The 17459-nt window shown below is 35.5% G+C and overlaps 7 non-coding genes across 7 annotated transcripts; all 7 read right to left on the bottom strand.

Moving 5' to 3' along the window:
• Positions 1–6055: 6055 nt before the first annotated feature.
• On the bottom strand, positions 6056–6196 carry LOC131608513 (small nucleolar RNA snoR134). The gene has a single exon (XR_009285768.1). It is a non-coding gene; the product is annotated as a small nucleolar RNA snoR134 (small nucleolar RNA).
• A 30-nt stretch (positions 6197–6226) lies between these two features.
• Positions 6227–6334, bottom strand: LOC131608480 (small nucleolar RNA snoR97). Its single transcript, XR_009285738.1, has one exon. It is a non-coding gene; the product is annotated as a small nucleolar RNA snoR97 (small nucleolar RNA).
• A 93-nt stretch (positions 6335–6427) lies between these two features.
• LOC131608442 (small nucleolar RNA Z278) lies at positions 6428–6542 on the bottom strand. Its single transcript, XR_009285702.1, has one exon. It is a non-coding gene; the product is annotated as a small nucleolar RNA Z278 (small nucleolar RNA).
• A 67-nt stretch (positions 6543–6609) lies between these two features.
• On the bottom strand, positions 6610–6700 carry LOC131608434 (small nucleolar RNA Z223). Its single transcript, XR_009285695.1, has one exon. It is a non-coding gene; the product is annotated as a small nucleolar RNA Z223 (small nucleolar RNA).
• A 229-nt stretch (positions 6701–6929) lies between these two features.
• On the bottom strand, positions 6930–7067 carry LOC131608512 (small nucleolar RNA snoR134). Its single transcript, XR_009285767.1, has one exon. It is a non-coding gene; the product is annotated as a small nucleolar RNA snoR134 (small nucleolar RNA).
• An 831-nt stretch (positions 7068–7898) lies between these two features.
• LOC131608458 (small nucleolar RNA R11/Z151) lies at positions 7899–7984 on the bottom strand. Its single transcript, XR_009285717.1, has one exon. It is a non-coding gene; the product is annotated as a small nucleolar RNA R11/Z151 (small nucleolar RNA).
• A 73-nt stretch (positions 7985–8057) lies between these two features.
• Positions 8058–8154, bottom strand: LOC131608453 (small nucleolar RNA Z157/R69/R10). The gene has a single exon (XR_009285713.1). It is a non-coding gene; the product is annotated as a small nucleolar RNA Z157/R69/R10 (small nucleolar RNA).
• Between the last annotated feature and the right edge of the window lie 9305 nt (positions 8155–17459).

Below are 17459 nucleotides of genomic sequence, written 5' to 3'. Positions count from 1 at the left end.
CAGATCCTAGAGAATCTCACTTAACAGCTGTTAAGAGAATTCTGAGGTATCTGAAAGGTACTACTAATGTTGGTTTAGTCTACAGAAGATCTAAAGAGTACAACTTAGTAGGATATTGTGATGCTGATTACGCTGGAGATAGAATTGAAAGAAAGAGTACTTATGGAAGTTGTCAATTTCTTAGAAGTCATCTGATCTCCTGGTACAGCAAGAAGCAAGCTACCATTGCCCTCTCAACAACAGAAGCAGAATATGTTGTTGTTGCTGGTTGTAGCACACAGATGCTCTGGATGAAGAGTCAGCTAGAAGATTATCATATTTATGAGAGTAAAATTCCTATCTTCTGTGATAATACTTCTGCTATATGTTTATCTAAGAATCCTATCTTACATTCCAAAGCTAAACATATTGAGATCAAACATCATTTCATTAGGGACTATGTTCAGAAGGGTGTTCTATCTTTGAACTTTGTTGATACAGACCATCAATGGGCTGATATCTTTACAAAACCCCTTGCTGAAGATAGGTTTAAGTTCATTCTGAAGAATATCAGTATGGATTTATGCCCAAAATGAGAAGATGAGAAGTTCTGATGTATGGATTAGTTCTGAAATGATTCTGTTTTATCTTCTTATAAGAAGTTCTGATACTAATCAATTAGAAGTTCTGATTCTGTTATTACTAACATTTCATTATCTAAGTTGATTCAGAAGTTCTTTTAAAGCAAAACAGCAGTCACTAGCTTTCCAGATGTTGAACACATGTTCACTCTATTTGGACAAGCACGCGTGCAGTTGAGGAGACGCCACCCTAGGTAACTGTGCAAATCATTTCAAATACTATGTTATCTCTCCTAACGTCACTTTTCATTAAATGCATTTCTTTTTCATTCTGAAACCTTGTTCATTCAGACACGTATTGCATTTCTTTTCAAATCCGTCTCTATATAAACACATCTCCATAACATTTCATCTCTTTACATTCTCTCTCTTCATTCATTGTCTCCTTCGTTTCTCTCTCTCTTTCTCGTCTTTGCATAAACCCTAGTTTCTAAACCGAATCTCAGAGTGAATTCATGCTTCCATCTTCAAGTTTTCAAAACAAAATGTCTTCTGCACATCTTGTTCAACACAAATATGGATGATGTTGCTTTAAGAAATCTCTGGAATCTTTTCAAAAGAAAGATGAACTCTGAGTTTTTGAAGCTTCAGAAGGCATGTGAAGCAGAGGCTCCAGGTCATCTTAAGACTCTCAGGTCCTTTGAAGAATTCTGGTTATGTTCTCTCAAAAGCAGGCACTGCCTTGAAGAGAAAGAGTTTGTTGATGAACTTGAGAAAGTTCAGCCTCTTGCTATGGTTGTATGGAAGCCTAGTTGTCATGTTCTGACTGGAGACTTTCAGTTCCTATTCAACTGGCTAAGGGATAATCCCTCAGAGAAAGCACCAGATATGGTATATCCAGAAGTTGAATACCCATCAGAAGTTGCTGCTCCTACTCCTCCAAGGAATTTGGCTGAGATCCTTAAGTCTCTTGAAACTTTTGATTCTGATATCCCTGCTCCAGAATATGCTGAAGATGCTTCTGTGTCAGAAGCTGATGTTGAGAATCAAGATGCTGAGAATCATCCTGCTGAGAAACTTCCTGTTCAGGAAAATCAAGATGATGTTCTCATGATTGATGCTGCTGTTGAGAATGTTATTCCCTTGAACGATAGTTGTGAAGCTTCTTCTGCTGAACCTTCTGTTCTGGTGAACACTATCAAGGCTCTTCAACAGAGCCAAGCTGATCTTGCTTCTCGTCTGGATAAGCATGAGGAAACTCATAAGGAATTCAGAACCTTTATGAAGAAGCAGTCTGAAAGCACTTCTGAGATTCAAAACCTTCTGACCAAACTAGTTTCTAAGCTAGGCTAGTCGTAGTCTCTTGGTCTTAGATGTTTTCTTTTGTTTTTGCATCTGTTTCCTTGCATCTGCTTTCTATCCCTCTTGTATCTTCTGATATTTTGTTGAATCAATGAAATATTATTCTCTTCTCTCATATTGTTTTTCATCTGAATCTTTTAAATGCTTTTTGATGTTATGACAAAAAGGGGGAGAAACATGATAATTGATTTGATTTATATTATCAGTTGCTGGGATTAAGTCTCAACATTTCTAACGATATTTGCAAGTTCTATGTCCTTGAGAATATCTTTGCAGGATTGGCATAAGAAGCAAATACATGAGGAATATGCTATTCAAGAAAGAAGCATGTTCTTGGAATTTGAAGCAAGCTTAGTGCTGTGAAGCTTCAAGATCAGAAGCAAGAAGGAAGAATGTTCTGATATTCTCGTGGAAGAATATGCTCTAATACATTCTTATCCCTCATATGTTCTGATACACATTCTGTTTAAGAACTTACCAGAGTTTGCTCTGATATTGTTTTTAGCATTGCTCTGATACATGTTTTTTCTTAAAAGAATGTTCTGATTCATTCATGCTCTGACTTTTGTTGTCTAGTTTGTTCTGAAACATTTCAGGATGTTAAGATGCTCTGAAGATGCTCTAATACATTCAAGAATGTTCTGATACAATCAAGCATGATATGATTCAAGAAGAAATTCAAAGCTCTGAAGCTGTCCAAGGGAAGCAAGAAGCAGAAGCTCTGAATGTTCTGAAAGTGGAGTTCCATCTAGTAACACAATCGGATCTTAATCCAATTGTAGTATCAATTTCACCAACATTACTAACACATTCATAAAATTATAGTGTTCTACTTTCGGTTACCTTTACATAAGTCACACTTTGTCTAATTTTATGCAATGCATCAGCAACTACCTTCAATCCATCTTGAACAATGAGATTCAAAATATGTGCACAACAACGAATATGAAAGAACTTTCCCTTAAATAACAAGCTATTTGATAATTCTAAGTGTTCTTTCAAGAATCTTTGTACGTTATCATTTGCAGAGGCATTGTCCAAAGTGATGGAAAAAACTTTCTTCTCTATACCCCAATCACTTAACATATCCAACACCTTCAATGCTAATTCTCGACCGGTATGTGGAGGTGTCATGTGAGCAAATGCTAAAATCTTATGTTGCAACTTCCAATTCCCATCAATGTAATGAGCAGTTAAAGAAATATAACCCTCATTAGTGCATGCAGTCCAACAATCAGAAGTCAAACAAACTCTCCCTCTAATTTGAGTCAACTGTAACTTAAGCTTTTGTTTCTCTTCCTCATAACATTTCATAACATCACGTGAAACAGTATTTCTAGTAACAAAGGTACAATCATCATTCAACCATTTTTGATATTTCCTAAAAACACTATACTTAACAAAGTTAAAAGGTAGATTATGTGTAATTATCATTTCAACCAAGATATCACGATTAACCTTAGGATCAAACTTCTTCTTTCTCAATCTTCCTTCAGCATCAAGTATCATATCACCCACATCATAAAATTTTGAAATAAGCCTACAAATGTTAACATGACGAGTCAAATGAGAAGTTCCATTAGTAGCAGCACAACTTAAGAATCTTCCACAACCCTTACATTTACATTTCTCTTTACCATCCACATTCCCAACCTTTAAAAAATGTTTCCACACTTCAGACGTAAGGGCCTTTTGTTTTTTGGTAGTTGGTTCAGAAGACTCTTCTTGGTTAATCTCAGTGTCATCAAGATCAATTACATTAGACGGAGAAAATAATGGTACAGGTGGAGTTGCCTTAACTTGCCTAGCATTAATCTCACTATCACTATTAATTTCCATGATTATAGTATACACAAACTATAATCCCTGCATGTAAGTCAACACAAAAACAACAGCAAACATCAGTTTCAGATCAATAAAAAAACATTTCTAACAACATTTGCAAATAGGATATAGCATTGTATTGTATATAGCACTGTATATAACAAACTCAATCAGGGCTGGTGATGTCTTACGATAAACTTTAAAAAAAATAGTATATAGCACTGTATTCAATCACTTTAAAAAACAGTAAATAAAACCAGAAAAAAACAGTATATAGCACTTTAAAAAATTCATTCACTTGAAGAAATAAAAAACTCACTTGAAGAAACTTGAAAAACACACGCACCAGTCGGTGTTGAAATGAAACCAGAAACTCACTTGAAGAAAGGACGGCAAATAAAAAGCACTTGAAGTCTTGAAGAACTTGAAGAAAGCACTTGAAGAAGGGACTTGACGAAAGAAGACGACACCAGCCACTGAAGATTCGATCACCAGCCGCTTCTTCCGATCGACATCACCAGCGCAGCATCCAGCCGGCAGCCGCTTCCTCTCTGTTCTCACGATAGTAAAATTAGGTTTTAATTGAGATGAGTGATAATGTGATGTGTGATGTGTGCTTTGTTTTTGTGTTTGTGTGATACGTGGGCTGATTGAGTTAGAGCCAATTTCAATTGGACTGATATTAACCTGGGGGAATCTTGGCTCAATTAAATTTTTTCTTTTGTTTAACTTTTTTATGAGTTAGAATTTATAATTATATTTAAAAAAAAATCGGGCCGGCGGGCTAGCCCATATTTCTTAGGGCTTTTTCGGGTCGGGCTAAAAAAGGCCCGGAAGTAAATGAGCTCAAAAAACAAGGCTCAGGCCCTAACTTTTTTCGGGCACGATGGACTGGCCCATTTTTACAACTCTACCAACACGTGAGGAAAAAAAGAAAAGGATGAGAAGTTGGGCGCCCACTCTATGGCTAAGGGACGTCCACCCTCCAAGGGCTGTGGAGCCACTTTCTCTTCTCTTAAATGAGAGACGGTCGTCTCTAACTTCGCTTCTTCTACCTGTGTATTTTATTCAATACAGTATCGTACATCCTTATTTTTCCACCCAAATTCCTAACATTATTTTCCAGTTTCAGTTCATTAATTCAAATCACACCCTATATCAACATAAATTCTACCACGATACAATGCCAACAACAGCAACATGTACAATTTTTATTCAATACAATTCCATCAAATACACTCGAGCTCATCAAAATCAAACACTACAATTCAACCCATCATAGTTAAAATGCATAAAAACCCCAATCCCACATATCGACCATCATAATCCCGATTATAAAATTCGAACCCCGCCCTTACCTAATTGGATTGAAAGTAGCTCGAATTTCTTCCAAATTAAACTTCCCCAAAAGTTGCTCCTAATGGTTTTTCACTCCTATGTGTAAATCATGCATCAACGGATTATCATGATTATCATGATTTACATGTGATAGTTACACCAGATTTCTACACCTATCCAATTTAACCATTTGAGTATAAAACTAGCATTTCTCATTACATATATTCAATCTTCTTTTATATGGGAATGAATAAATAATGTGGACAGATGATTAGTCTTATTTTAGGAATCTATTACATCACCATTCAGTTTTAAGAATATATCAAAGCAAATTATGTATTCTCTTTCACAAAATATAATGTAAAATCTAACATCATTTGAACTTTTTCAAATTGGCATTCTTTAAAACAAATAGGTGAAAAGTTTCCCTTTTTTCTTTCTCCAACTCAAGGATAAGTGTAATTTATTTATTTTAAGTATAGTTTCATGTTAAATATTAAGTTGTTCTTATATAAATAAGGGATCTTATTTATATATCTTGTATAACCGTAATTTTTGTTTAGGGGAGGCAATTAGGTTTGCCAATTTCATTATCATTAATTTCAATTGGGGAGTAGCTTTCCTCAAGAGTTTCTCTTTTATGTCTTCTTAAAGGGGTGGAATTCAAAGCCTTCAGAGTTTCACAATTATGTCTTTCTTAGATCACCGGATAACATGTCTTCTTAAAGACATGGATTTAAAGACTTCATAGTTTCTCAATTTTTCTTAAATCACCCGACAACGTGTCTCCTTAAATGTTGTCTCCTTAAAGGCATGGATTTAAAGCGCTTCAGGTCAACATCGTCCTGGTTGAATTGAATTATTTAGTTTATATGCACTCAACAAAACTAAAATGAGTAAACAAGATAAAATTTTGTAAATTACATAGCTATTACTTCGACATAGAATCAAAAATTTTAATAACATGTAAACAATATAGCTATTACTTTGACACAGTATCAAACATAGAGCTTCTGAGAATGATCTGCAACACGAATAGCATCAATTTAGCACGAGCAATGGGGCTTTCACGTCATCAATAATTCAGAGAAGCCCGGGGTTGCATCATGCCAATTAAAAATGTAAGATATCAAAAACCATAACAATTTAGTGCCGTTATTTAACTCCCAACTCGTTGCCAAAACTAGAGATGAAGCTGATGACAACACAACAATATTTGAGTTTTTCAGACCCTGAACAAATCAAAGTATACACAGAGTATAGTGAAACTCATCAATAAAGCGAATTACAAAAACAAAAGTAACAAAAAAATAAATTCAAATAAAAATCGCAATGGATAGTTTGCCTCAGTTAAATCCATTAATATCATATGAATGTAGCTTCACCAAGTAGGTTCACCCTGTAAACAGGATCTTGGCTCCACAACAACTCAAACAATTGGATTAAATCATCATCGGCAAAATCGCAACTCAATTAAAAATTTGACTTATTTCAACAATTCAATTAACAAAATTAACAAGTACTAAAGAAGCTCAGAATTTTTAACAGCTCTAACAATCACGATTTTTCAGAAGCAGAACTGGCATAAAGCTGAATTTTCATCTTCATAGCTAACAATTAAAAGTAAAATATTTATAATGTAAAGATTGTTTTCAGAGGATGGATACGAAAGATCCAAAATCCTCAAAGCGAAAACGACCGCGTTTCACTTAGTGCCTCTAGGACTAGCTTAAAATCCACCGAACAGATCTACGTTCGAAAACAAGCTGAAGAGTTAACGAGGCAAATTCAGAAATAAAAATTAATCGAGAAAACATTATAAACGATTTAAAATTGTAAATTAACAGATGTTGCCATTACTTTGACACAGATCTATCGTGGAATTTCGAGATGAACTGCAACACGAATGGCATCGATTTAGCATGTGCAATGGGGCTTTCACGTCAGTGATAAATCGGAGAAGCCCGGGGTTGCGACATGCGTATAACTTGAAAATTGAAGCAAAATTGAAAAACTCACGCTGATTTAGGGGAGTGGGTAGGGTTTGAATGGGAGCTGCGAAACCCTAATTTATGTTATGATGGAATGGTACAGAACGCAGGACTTATATAGGCGCAATAAAAGTATAAACCCTAAAAAGAGTTCACTAGCGGCGAAGCGTTCAGTTTCAGTTGATGGATTGCCCGACCCGACTCGATTGGGTTAAACTTATACAGTTAGGTTTTGGAATGAATTAGTCTTTGGGTCAATCAACATTTTAGGGGCTGACTTGGTTTCATTATTTATTTTATTTTATTTATGGTGAAGTTTAATTTTATCTTAATTTTTGTTATTTTAAAAAATTTGTTTTTTAAATTAAAATAAACTAGAAAAATATCCGTCCTTATTATAAATATATTAGTTATGTTAAGTTTTAGTAAATATATATATATATATATATATATATATATATATATATATATATTATTGATTATAATATATAATTGATATAGTACAAATTAAATATTTTTCTAGAAAATTAAACATTTTAATATGATTTGAATTTAATATGTCTATTAATTTATAAAAATTAACATTTTGAAATTTGAGGGGTATTTGATTTCCTTATTTAAATATTTATGGCAAAATATCATTTTTTGATCCCTTATCTTTAAAAAGTGTCAAAGTGGTCATTTAATTGTTCAAAAAGGTCCATGTTAGTCCTTTTCGTCTAATTTTTGCTAACGGCGTCAACTTTTCCATGTTGGCATCTGACGTGGTGCTAAGTCATATTATTATTATTTTGATGGTATCATTAATTTTGATGGGAAAAAAAGGCCTCAGTGTGTGTAACAATCAGATCTTGATTAAAAATCTCACTGAAACCCGCTAAGATTAAACTATATTATCATCATAAGCCTTATTAATCATCAAAATTATTAAATAATAAATAAAATATAACGTAAAAAACAGAAAATGAAAATGGGAAAAATTAAGAGTGCTCAGACAACCAAGGGATTGTAATCAAATTGTGGGTGAAGATTCCCAAATCAGAAACTCTAGTCCATAATAGTATCATCACCGCACAATATTCAACATCAAATACACAAAAACAGAAAAAAAAATTGAAACGAAATCTTACTGAAATTAAGATACGGAACTCGAAAATCCTAACAAACACAAACCGAACCAGTATTTGACATGAACGAGTGAGTAAAGACGATGATGAGGTTAGAATATATTGGCAGTGAAATGAGAATGAGTCGGCGAAGCAGTGTGAGGTATGAGGACGAAGACAGGTTTTATGGTTTTGCTTTTGAGAGTTTCGATATCTCAGTTTCATCGGTTCATGTTGAGTTTCGAGTGGAGAATCGTGTTTAGAGGACGATTTCGAATTGGTTTGGTGTTAGAGCCTCTAGGTTTCATCCTGTTTTTGACAAGGTAGTGAGATTAGGGTTCTGTTTTTGGTAGTTTCGATCTGGAAATTTCTTGTTGTTTTCGTTTAATTTGACTTGATATTCGTGTTTGGGATGTGATTTAAGTTGAGGTTGGTGTTTGTTCTTCTCGAATTTGAAGTGTTGTTTAGATTTCTGGAAATCTATTAAAAGTGGCTAAAGGTAGGGGACGAATATTCATGGGTTTTCTGGGCAAGGGTGGTCTTTTAATTGCAGAGAGTGTGTTTTAAAATGTAGAGGGAAAGAGAGCGTAGAGAAAGAGTAATAATAATAATAATAATAATAATAATAGTAATAATAATAATAATAATAATAATAATAACAATAATATGACTCAACGCCACGTCAGATGTCAGCTTGGAAAAATTGACGCCGCTAACAAAAATTGGACGGAAAGGACTAACGTGGACCTTTTTGAACAATTAAAGGATCACTTTGACACTTTTTAAAGATAAGGGATCAGAATGGACCTTGGGGTGCAGTTAAGGGACCATTGTTGTTTTATTTATGAGCCTTACAACTAAAAATATTGAAACATTTTGAAGATGTCCATGACTGCTATTTTATCAAGGATTAGAAAAAAGAAATCAAATTCGAAAGCTGGCAAAATCAATTTTTAATTTTTTTAATGTTTGATTTAGTTTTGGTTATGGTTGCAGTTTTTTTTATCAAAAGGAGAATTAATCGGTAGAATTTTAAAATTATTTTATTATTTACTTTTTTTCATTGGTTTTTATTACATTGTTTCTTATGGAAAATACTTATTTAGTTTTTGTGTTTTTGTTGGAAGGAAGAAAAAGAAGCTTTTGTTGGGAACAAAGATTTGAAAGCGGAAATTGATTTTCAAATTCATTAAAAAATTTGGTTTGTATTTAATTTAAATGGTGTAAATTTGATATGTATTTAAGGAGAGAATATTATTGTGGTTTGACACATTATTAATGTTCAATCAAATATTTGGTAATTATATTAGTCAATAGTAATTATTTATTATTAATATTGGTATAAAAGATAATTTAAGGTGCTTTATTGATATACATAAATGTTGGTTTTTCTTTTATATATTCTGATATTTTGTTAGTAATATATCATGTCATTAAATTAATTTTAAAGTCAATGTCACTATCATATTTTAAATTGTCATAATAACATTTATGTATAATAATATTCCTTGAACTTATTGTGCCTCTTAACTCTAGAATATTTAATATATTAAAGAAAAATAAACACCAATAAATTTGATATCTATCATATAAGAAAAGTCTAGCTTGTGAATACAAGATTACGCTCAAAGATGTTTTTGATTTATGGCAAACTCAAATGAGCATTCAAACAACAAGGAGGAATCAGAAAAGCAAAGCATTTGATCACTCATGAAAGCACAAGGTGATCCACTATGCATATAAGTCGACTCAACACAAGCTGGACATGAAAAATGCAGAAAATCAGCAGTTAGGTCGACCTACTGTCAACCTAGGTCGACCTAAAATGAAGGAAAATCCATATACCTCTGCTAGGTCGACTCACAGACCATTTAGGTCGACTCAAAATGAAGAAATCTTCATATCAGTCTGCTAGGTCGACCTACATGGCAACTAGGTCGACCTAATCTGTGAAAATGTCCCCAGAATGCATCAGAAGAGGATTCTGGTCGACCTACTCCTTCAACAGGTCGACCTAACTGGGAGCAAAATTCTGCAAGCTCTGTTAGGTCGACCTAAGCACTACAAGTGGTCGACCTAACTGATCAAGAAAGTTCAAAAATCAGTTTTTCTTGGTTCTAACTGTTATGCAATCATATATATTGTGCAAGGGTAATTATTCAAGCAACACCAACGACTGAAAGATACACAAACGCTTCTCATCTTCGTTCTTCATCATCTCCAACACAATTACACATAATCATTCTTGCGTTGCGGGTTAGTGATGAGTTCGATAACGTCCATGGAACGGAATTGAAGATTCCTAGTGGGTGAAGGTTTGTGGGGTTTGTTGGTGAATAAAATCTGCGGGTTTTGTCCTCCACGACGGGTGGTTCTTGGGGGTTTTTATCAAGAGGCGTTCATTGAGGATTCGGCTGAGTGTAACGATTGAGGAACGGGGAGTTCAAGGAATCAAGACACTGCAGAAGGGAATCGAAGTGAAGCTCTTGGATAACCTTGATCTTGCTCAAGATTAAGGGGGAAGAAGATTCAAAGGATCGACATAATTGGTTTATCGTTTATCGCTTTGTTATCTTCTTTGTATATACTACTTTCAACATTAATGAAAGATTACCCAATTTCAATTTGGAATTGGGGGCAGACGTAGTCGTAGCGAGGACGATCGACGAACTGCCTAAACAAATATCGTGTTCTTGTCGCTTTTACTTTCTCTTTTACTTTCTGTTCATAATTGGTTATAAGTGCAAAATTGATCAACGATTCAAGTGTTAAAATTGTGAATTAAGGTACTGCACAAACATCACAATTCACCACAACTTGAATCACTATCAATTTGAACGTATCACCAAGTGTTTGTGTTTTTGCTTAATCCAATCTTACTGCATTGCAAATCAAAGTTGTCAATCTAGAAGTTAATTGGATTTCAGTGGTTAAACGTATTGGTTAAGCTATCATATTACTTCACCATCAATTCCACTCACTCTTTGGTTTTTGAAACACATACGACCTTTGCAATAGCGGTCCAGAATAGACGCAAGTCGATTCAGAACCGCTTTCGCTCGAGTCTGTAGAAAAATCTGTAAAAACTTAGAGAGATCTATTCACCCCCCCTCTAGATCTATAGGCCAGCGTCTAACAAGTGGCATCAAGAGCTCTGGTTTATTCCGTGCTACGTGAAACACTTATTGGAAAGATGGCTTCTGGACCTAAAGGGGCTCATAATAGAGCTCCAGTTTTCAACGGCGAAAACTACGGCTATTGGAAGGATTGTATGTGTGTCCATATCAATGCAATTGATAGGAACATCTGGACAGCTATTGTCAATGGTCCTTTCCAGATCACCATGACAAATGCAGCTGGTGCAGTTGTTCCAAAACCAGAAGATACTTGGAATGCTGAAGATGAAAAGAAATATGCATACGATTGGAAAGCGAGAAACATTCTAATCTCAGCTCTAGGAGTTGATGAATACTATCGCGTTTCCCATTGTAGATCAGCTAAAGCTATGTGGGACACATTGCAAGTTGCCCACGAGGGAACGGATGATGTCAAACTAGCTAGGATCAATACGCTAACTCAAGAGTTCGAACTTTTTCACATGGAAGATGGTGAAACCATCGAAAGTATGCAGAAAAGATTCGTTCACCTGAAAAATCGATTAAATTCTCTTGATAGACCTGTTTCCAATGCAGTTGCTACTAACAAAATCTTAAGGTGTTTGAACAGGGAATGGCAACCCAAAGTTACAGCAATTAAGGAAGCAAATGATCTCAACACTTTAGACATTACCACTCTTTTTGGTAAACTAGAGGAACATGACCAGCATCTTAAATGCCTTGACATGCATGAGAAGAGGACAAAGAAAGAAAAGAACATGGAGAAAGAGGTAGAGAAGAAGTCAATAGCTCTAAAAGCTTCGAGCTCCAAGACCTCAAAACGAGAGCCAAAGGATAGTGACACAAGTGATGACGAAGACTCCGATGATGAGGAAATGGGACTGTTTGTGCGAAGATACAACAAATATCTAAAGAAAAATGGAGCAAAACATTCCGACAAAGGCTTGATCAACTATAGAAAGCAATCAAACATGTTCAAACAAGATGACGACAACAAAGGAAAGATCAAAGGTCTTTGCTTCAATTGTGGGAAAGCCGGTCACTACAAACCGGATTGTCCATACCTTAAGAAAGAAAAGGAGAAGAACCAAAGCAAAGGTCATAACAAATCTAAAAGAGCTTACATAGCATGGGAAAGTGATTCATCTAGTGAAAGCTCATCAAGCGATGAAGAAGAATCAGCAAACCTATGTTTCATGGCTCATCAAAACAAGAAAAAGAAAGCTGTAAGTCATCTTAAACCTGAACTCGTAGATAAGGTATCTCATTCTCAACTAAAACTTGCTTTTGAAGAATTACATAGAGATGCAATTAAAGCTTTCAAACTTTTGGCCTCAAATAAGAAAATATTTTCATATCTTGAATCAAAAATTGAGAAAACCGAAAAGGATATGGAAGCTTTAAAACAATCTATGCTAGACATTCAAAAGGATAAAGTTGAAATAGATCCCACATCATGGTTTGGTTGTGAGACATGTCACATTTGGCAAAAAGAAGTGAGAGATCTAAAAGCCAAGTTAGACAAGGCTCTACAACCAAAAGTGACTTTTGCGGTTGATCCAAACAAGTTCAAAAGATCGTATACTCCTTTATATAGTAAATACACTTTTGTACCAAAAGTATCAACTAGCAAAACTCCATATTCTCATCATATTACCTGTCATTATTGTTGCAAAAAGGGACATACCATTGAAAAATGCAAATTTAGGAGAATTTTAGTTCCTAAAGGAGTATTTCAATGGTTGCCTAAGTGCAACAAATTGTGTACTCACTACCAAGGACCCAATGAAAATTGGGGACCTCCCTCCTTAAATTAATCCTGCAGGAAAAGTGTCTTGACATTGCCGAAAGGTTGTGGTTCCTTGATAGTGGATGTTCAAGACACATGACTGGAGACCTATCTCTTTTTGTTGAGTTTCAAGCAAAGAAAAAGGGGTATGTCACCTATGGAGATAACAATCGGGGAGCCATACTTGGTAAAGGAAGTGTAGGTAACCCTTCTACCACTACTATAACTGATGTGCTGCTAGTAGAAGGTCTTAAACATAATCTTTTAAGTATAAGTCAATTGTGCGACAAAGATTTCAAAGTAATGTTTACAAATTCTGGATGCACAATAGAACATACTAAGAAAAGAGACATTATGTTTAAGGGCTTAAGAGTAAACAACATCTACATGTTAAACTTGGATGAAGTATCTAAGTCTAGTACCAAGTGTCTAGTTGCTCTAGGCGATGACTCATGGCTTTGGCATAGACGTCTCGCCCACATAAATTTTGACTTACTTAATAAAGTTGTCTCAAAAGATTTAGTAATCGGCTTACCTAAGATGAAGTTTTCAAAAGATCATCTATGTGATGCGTGTCAAAAGGGAAAGCAAACAAAAATCTCTTTTAAATCAAAGAATGTGGTCTCAACATCACGCCCTCTTGAACTACTACACATGGATCTCTTTGGCCCTTCAAGGACTAAAAGCATAGGTGGAAACACCTATGGTTTTGTCATTGTCGATGATTACTCGAGATTTTGTTGGACAATCTTTCTACCTAGTAAGGATCAAACTTTTCCAGCTTTCACACAATTTGCAAGATTATGTCAAAACAAAATGAACAACAAAATAGTTGCAATTCGAAGTGATCACGGTGGAGAGTTTGAAAACACTCTTTTTGAAAAATACTGTGATAAACATGGAATTGAGCATAACTTTTCAGCTCCTAGAACACCTCAACAAAATGGAGTAGTTGAACGTAAAAATCGGGTTCTAGAGGAGCTGGCAAGAACAATGCTGAATGAGGGTAATCTACCAAAGTATTTCTGGGCTGACGCGATTAGTACAGCATGTTATGTTTTGAATAGGATAACAATACGCCCTATACTGAACAAAACTCCCTATGAATTACTAAAGGGTAGAAAACCAAATGTATCTCATCTCCATGTATTCGGTTGCAAGTGTTTTGTTTTGAACAATGGTAAGGATAATCTTGGCAAATTCGATGCTAAAGCTGATGAGGGCATATTCCTTGGTTACTCACAATCTAGCAAAGCATATCGAATATATAATAAGAGATTACTTATAGTAGAAGAGTCAGTACACGTTTCTTTTGATGAATCTTATGCAAAATATGTCGAGAAAGGTCTTTCATTTAATGATGCAGGTCCATCCACTGAAGACATTGTCAAGGATAAGGAAGATGAGGATGAAAGTATTGTAAAGAAAGATGCTGAGAGAGAGAAAGATGAGTCTCACAATGAAAATGAAAAAGAAAGCATCTCAAACAATGAAGAACTTCCCAAAGTCTGGACAAACGTGAAAGACCATCCAATTGACAATATAATAGGAGACATCTCAAGGGGCGTTACAACACGCTCAAAGATAAGTAACTTCTGTCATCATTTTGCTTTTGTTTCACAAGTTGAGCCGAAAAACGCTAAGGATGCATTACTTGATGAGCATTGGCTAATGGCCATGCAAGAAGAATTAAACCAATTTAAACGGAATGATGTTTGGGACTTAGTCCCTCATCCGGGAGATCATCAAGTAATAGGCACTAGATGGGTTTTTCGTAACAAACTTGATGAAAACGGTGTTATTACTAGAAACAAAGCTAGATTAGTTGCCCAAGGTTATAATCAAGAGGAAGGTATTGATTATGAAGAGACATACGCTCCTGTAGCACGTCTCGAAGCTATTCGCCTCTTACTTGCTTATGCTTGTTCTAAAGACTTCAAACTATTCCAAATGGATGTTAAGAGTGCCTTTCTAAATGGCTATATAAATGAAGAAGTCTATGTTGCTCAGCCACCCGGCTTTGAGAATTACATGTATCCAACTCATGTTTATAAGCTGAAACGTGCTCTGTACGGCCTTAAACAAGCCCCTCGGGCTTGGTACGAACGTTTGAGCAAATTTCTCCTTAGTCAAGGGTACTCTAGAGGTAAAGTTGATACTACTCTCTTTATTAAAAGAAAAGATAAGGATATTCTCTTAGTCCAAATTTATGTAGATGATATTATATTTGGGTCCACTAATGCAAAACTTGTCAAAGACTTTTCCAAGCTTATGCAGAGTGAATTTGAGATGAGTCTCATGGGTGAGCTAAATTTCTTCCTTGGCCTACAAATCAAGCAACTCAGTCATGGAACGTTTGTGAATCAAACTAAATATTGTACGGAGCTGCTCAAAAGATTTGGAATGAGTGAAGCAAAGGAAATTGACACACCTATGGCAACAAATACAAATCTAGACAAAGATGAGAAAGGTAAAGAGGTTGACGTGAAATTATACCGAGGTATGATAGGTTCACTATTGTATCTTACTGCCTCAAGACCAGACATTATGTTTAGTGTGTGTACGTGTGCAAGATATCAATCTTGTCCAAAAGAATCTCACTTGAAAGCTGTCAAAAGAATTCTGCGATACTTACGTGGAACTACTACATATGGTCTATGGTATCCAAAAGGAAATGAGTGTCATTTGGTAGGATTCTCCGATTCAGATTTTGCTAGCTGCAAATCCGATAGAAAAAGCACTAGTGGAACGTGTCATCTATTCTCAAACTCATTAATAAGTTGGCATAGTAAGAAACAAGTATCGGTTGCATTATCCACTGCTGAGGCAGAATATGTAGCTGCTGGAAGCTGCTGTGCACAAATATTATGGCTCAAGCAACAACTTCTTGACTTTGGTATTAAGCTTGATCACATACCGATCATGTGCGACAACACAAGCGCCATAAACTTGAGTAAAAATCCTGTCTTACACTCACGTACCAAACATATTGAAATAAGGCATCACTTTCTACGAGATCATGTAGAGAAAGGAGACGTTACTTTTGAACATGTAGAAAGCAAGAAGCAATTGGCTGACATCTTCACCAAACCGCTAGCAACGGAGCAATATTTCAACATTCGTAGGGAATTAGGGATACTCGATATCTCTAATTTGGGCTAATTACGTTTGTTTTCTCTTAATATTATTTCTTTACTTTATGTATATATCTATCTGTCTTGCTAACAATTTTTAGCATAAAGGTAGCTCATCATCAAGCCAGGCGTCATATTGAAAAAGCGGTAACGTAATTGGTGTTCACTTCCAAAAATATTATTGATACTATAATATGCTATCAATTAACATGCTTATAGTGACCTCATGCATAAAAACTGCTCCTGCTCACATATGTGTCTCATTCTACCATTAACTACCTTTCACCTACTATACTATACATGCTAGCATTATTATCTATGGTTCTCTTGTTACTCTTCTATTCTCCTGTTTTCTCTTTTTGATGTTGACAAAGGGGGAGATAGATGCTGAGTGTACGGGGGAGCTTTGTGAAGAGATTGCCCTGTTGAGAGATAGATGCTGGATGTACGGGGGAGCCTTGTTGAGTCTGTGTCACTTACTACCAAAGCTTTTGACTATTGGTTTGCCATCATCAAAAAGGGGGAGTATGTGAATACAAGATTACACTCAAAGATGTTTTTGATTTATGGCAAACTCAAATGAGCATTCAAACAACAAGGAGGAATCAGAAAAGCAAAGCATTTGATCACTCATGAAAGCACAAGGTGATCCACTATGCATATAAGTCGACTCAACACAAGCTGGACATGAAAAATGCAGAAAATCAGCAGTTAGGTCGACCTACTGTCAACCTAGGTCGACCTAAAATGAAGGAAAATCCATATACCTCTGCTAGGTCGACTCACAGACCATTTAGGTCGACTCAAAATGAAGAAATCTTCATATCAGTCTGCTAGGTCGACCTACATGGCAACTAGGTCGACCTAATCTGTGAAAATGTCCCCAGAATGCATCAGAAGAGGATTCTGGTCGACCTACTCCTTCAACAGGTCGACCTAACTGGGAGCAAAATTCTGCAAGCTCTGTTAGGTCGACCTAAGCACTACAAGTGGTCGACCTAACTGATCAAGAAAGTTCAAAAATCAGTTTTTCTTGGTTCTAACTGTTATGCAATCATATATATTGTGCAAGGGTAATTATTCAAGCAACACCAACGACTGAAAGATACACAAACGCTTCTCATCTTCGTTCTTCATCATCTCCAACACAATTACACATAATCATTCTTGCGTTGCGGGTTAGTGATGAGTTCGATAACGTCCATGGAACGGAATTGAAGATTCCTAGTGGGTGAAGGT

This window comes from Vicia villosa, linkage group LG5 (genome assembly GCF_029867415.1).
Source record: "Vicia villosa cultivar HV-30 ecotype Madison, WI linkage group LG5, Vvil1.0, whole genome shotgun sequence".
Taxonomy (NCBI): Eukaryota; Viridiplantae; Streptophyta; class Magnoliopsida; order Fabales; family Fabaceae; genus Vicia; species Vicia villosa.
This window is presented reverse-complemented; position numbering and strand designations above follow the sequence as displayed.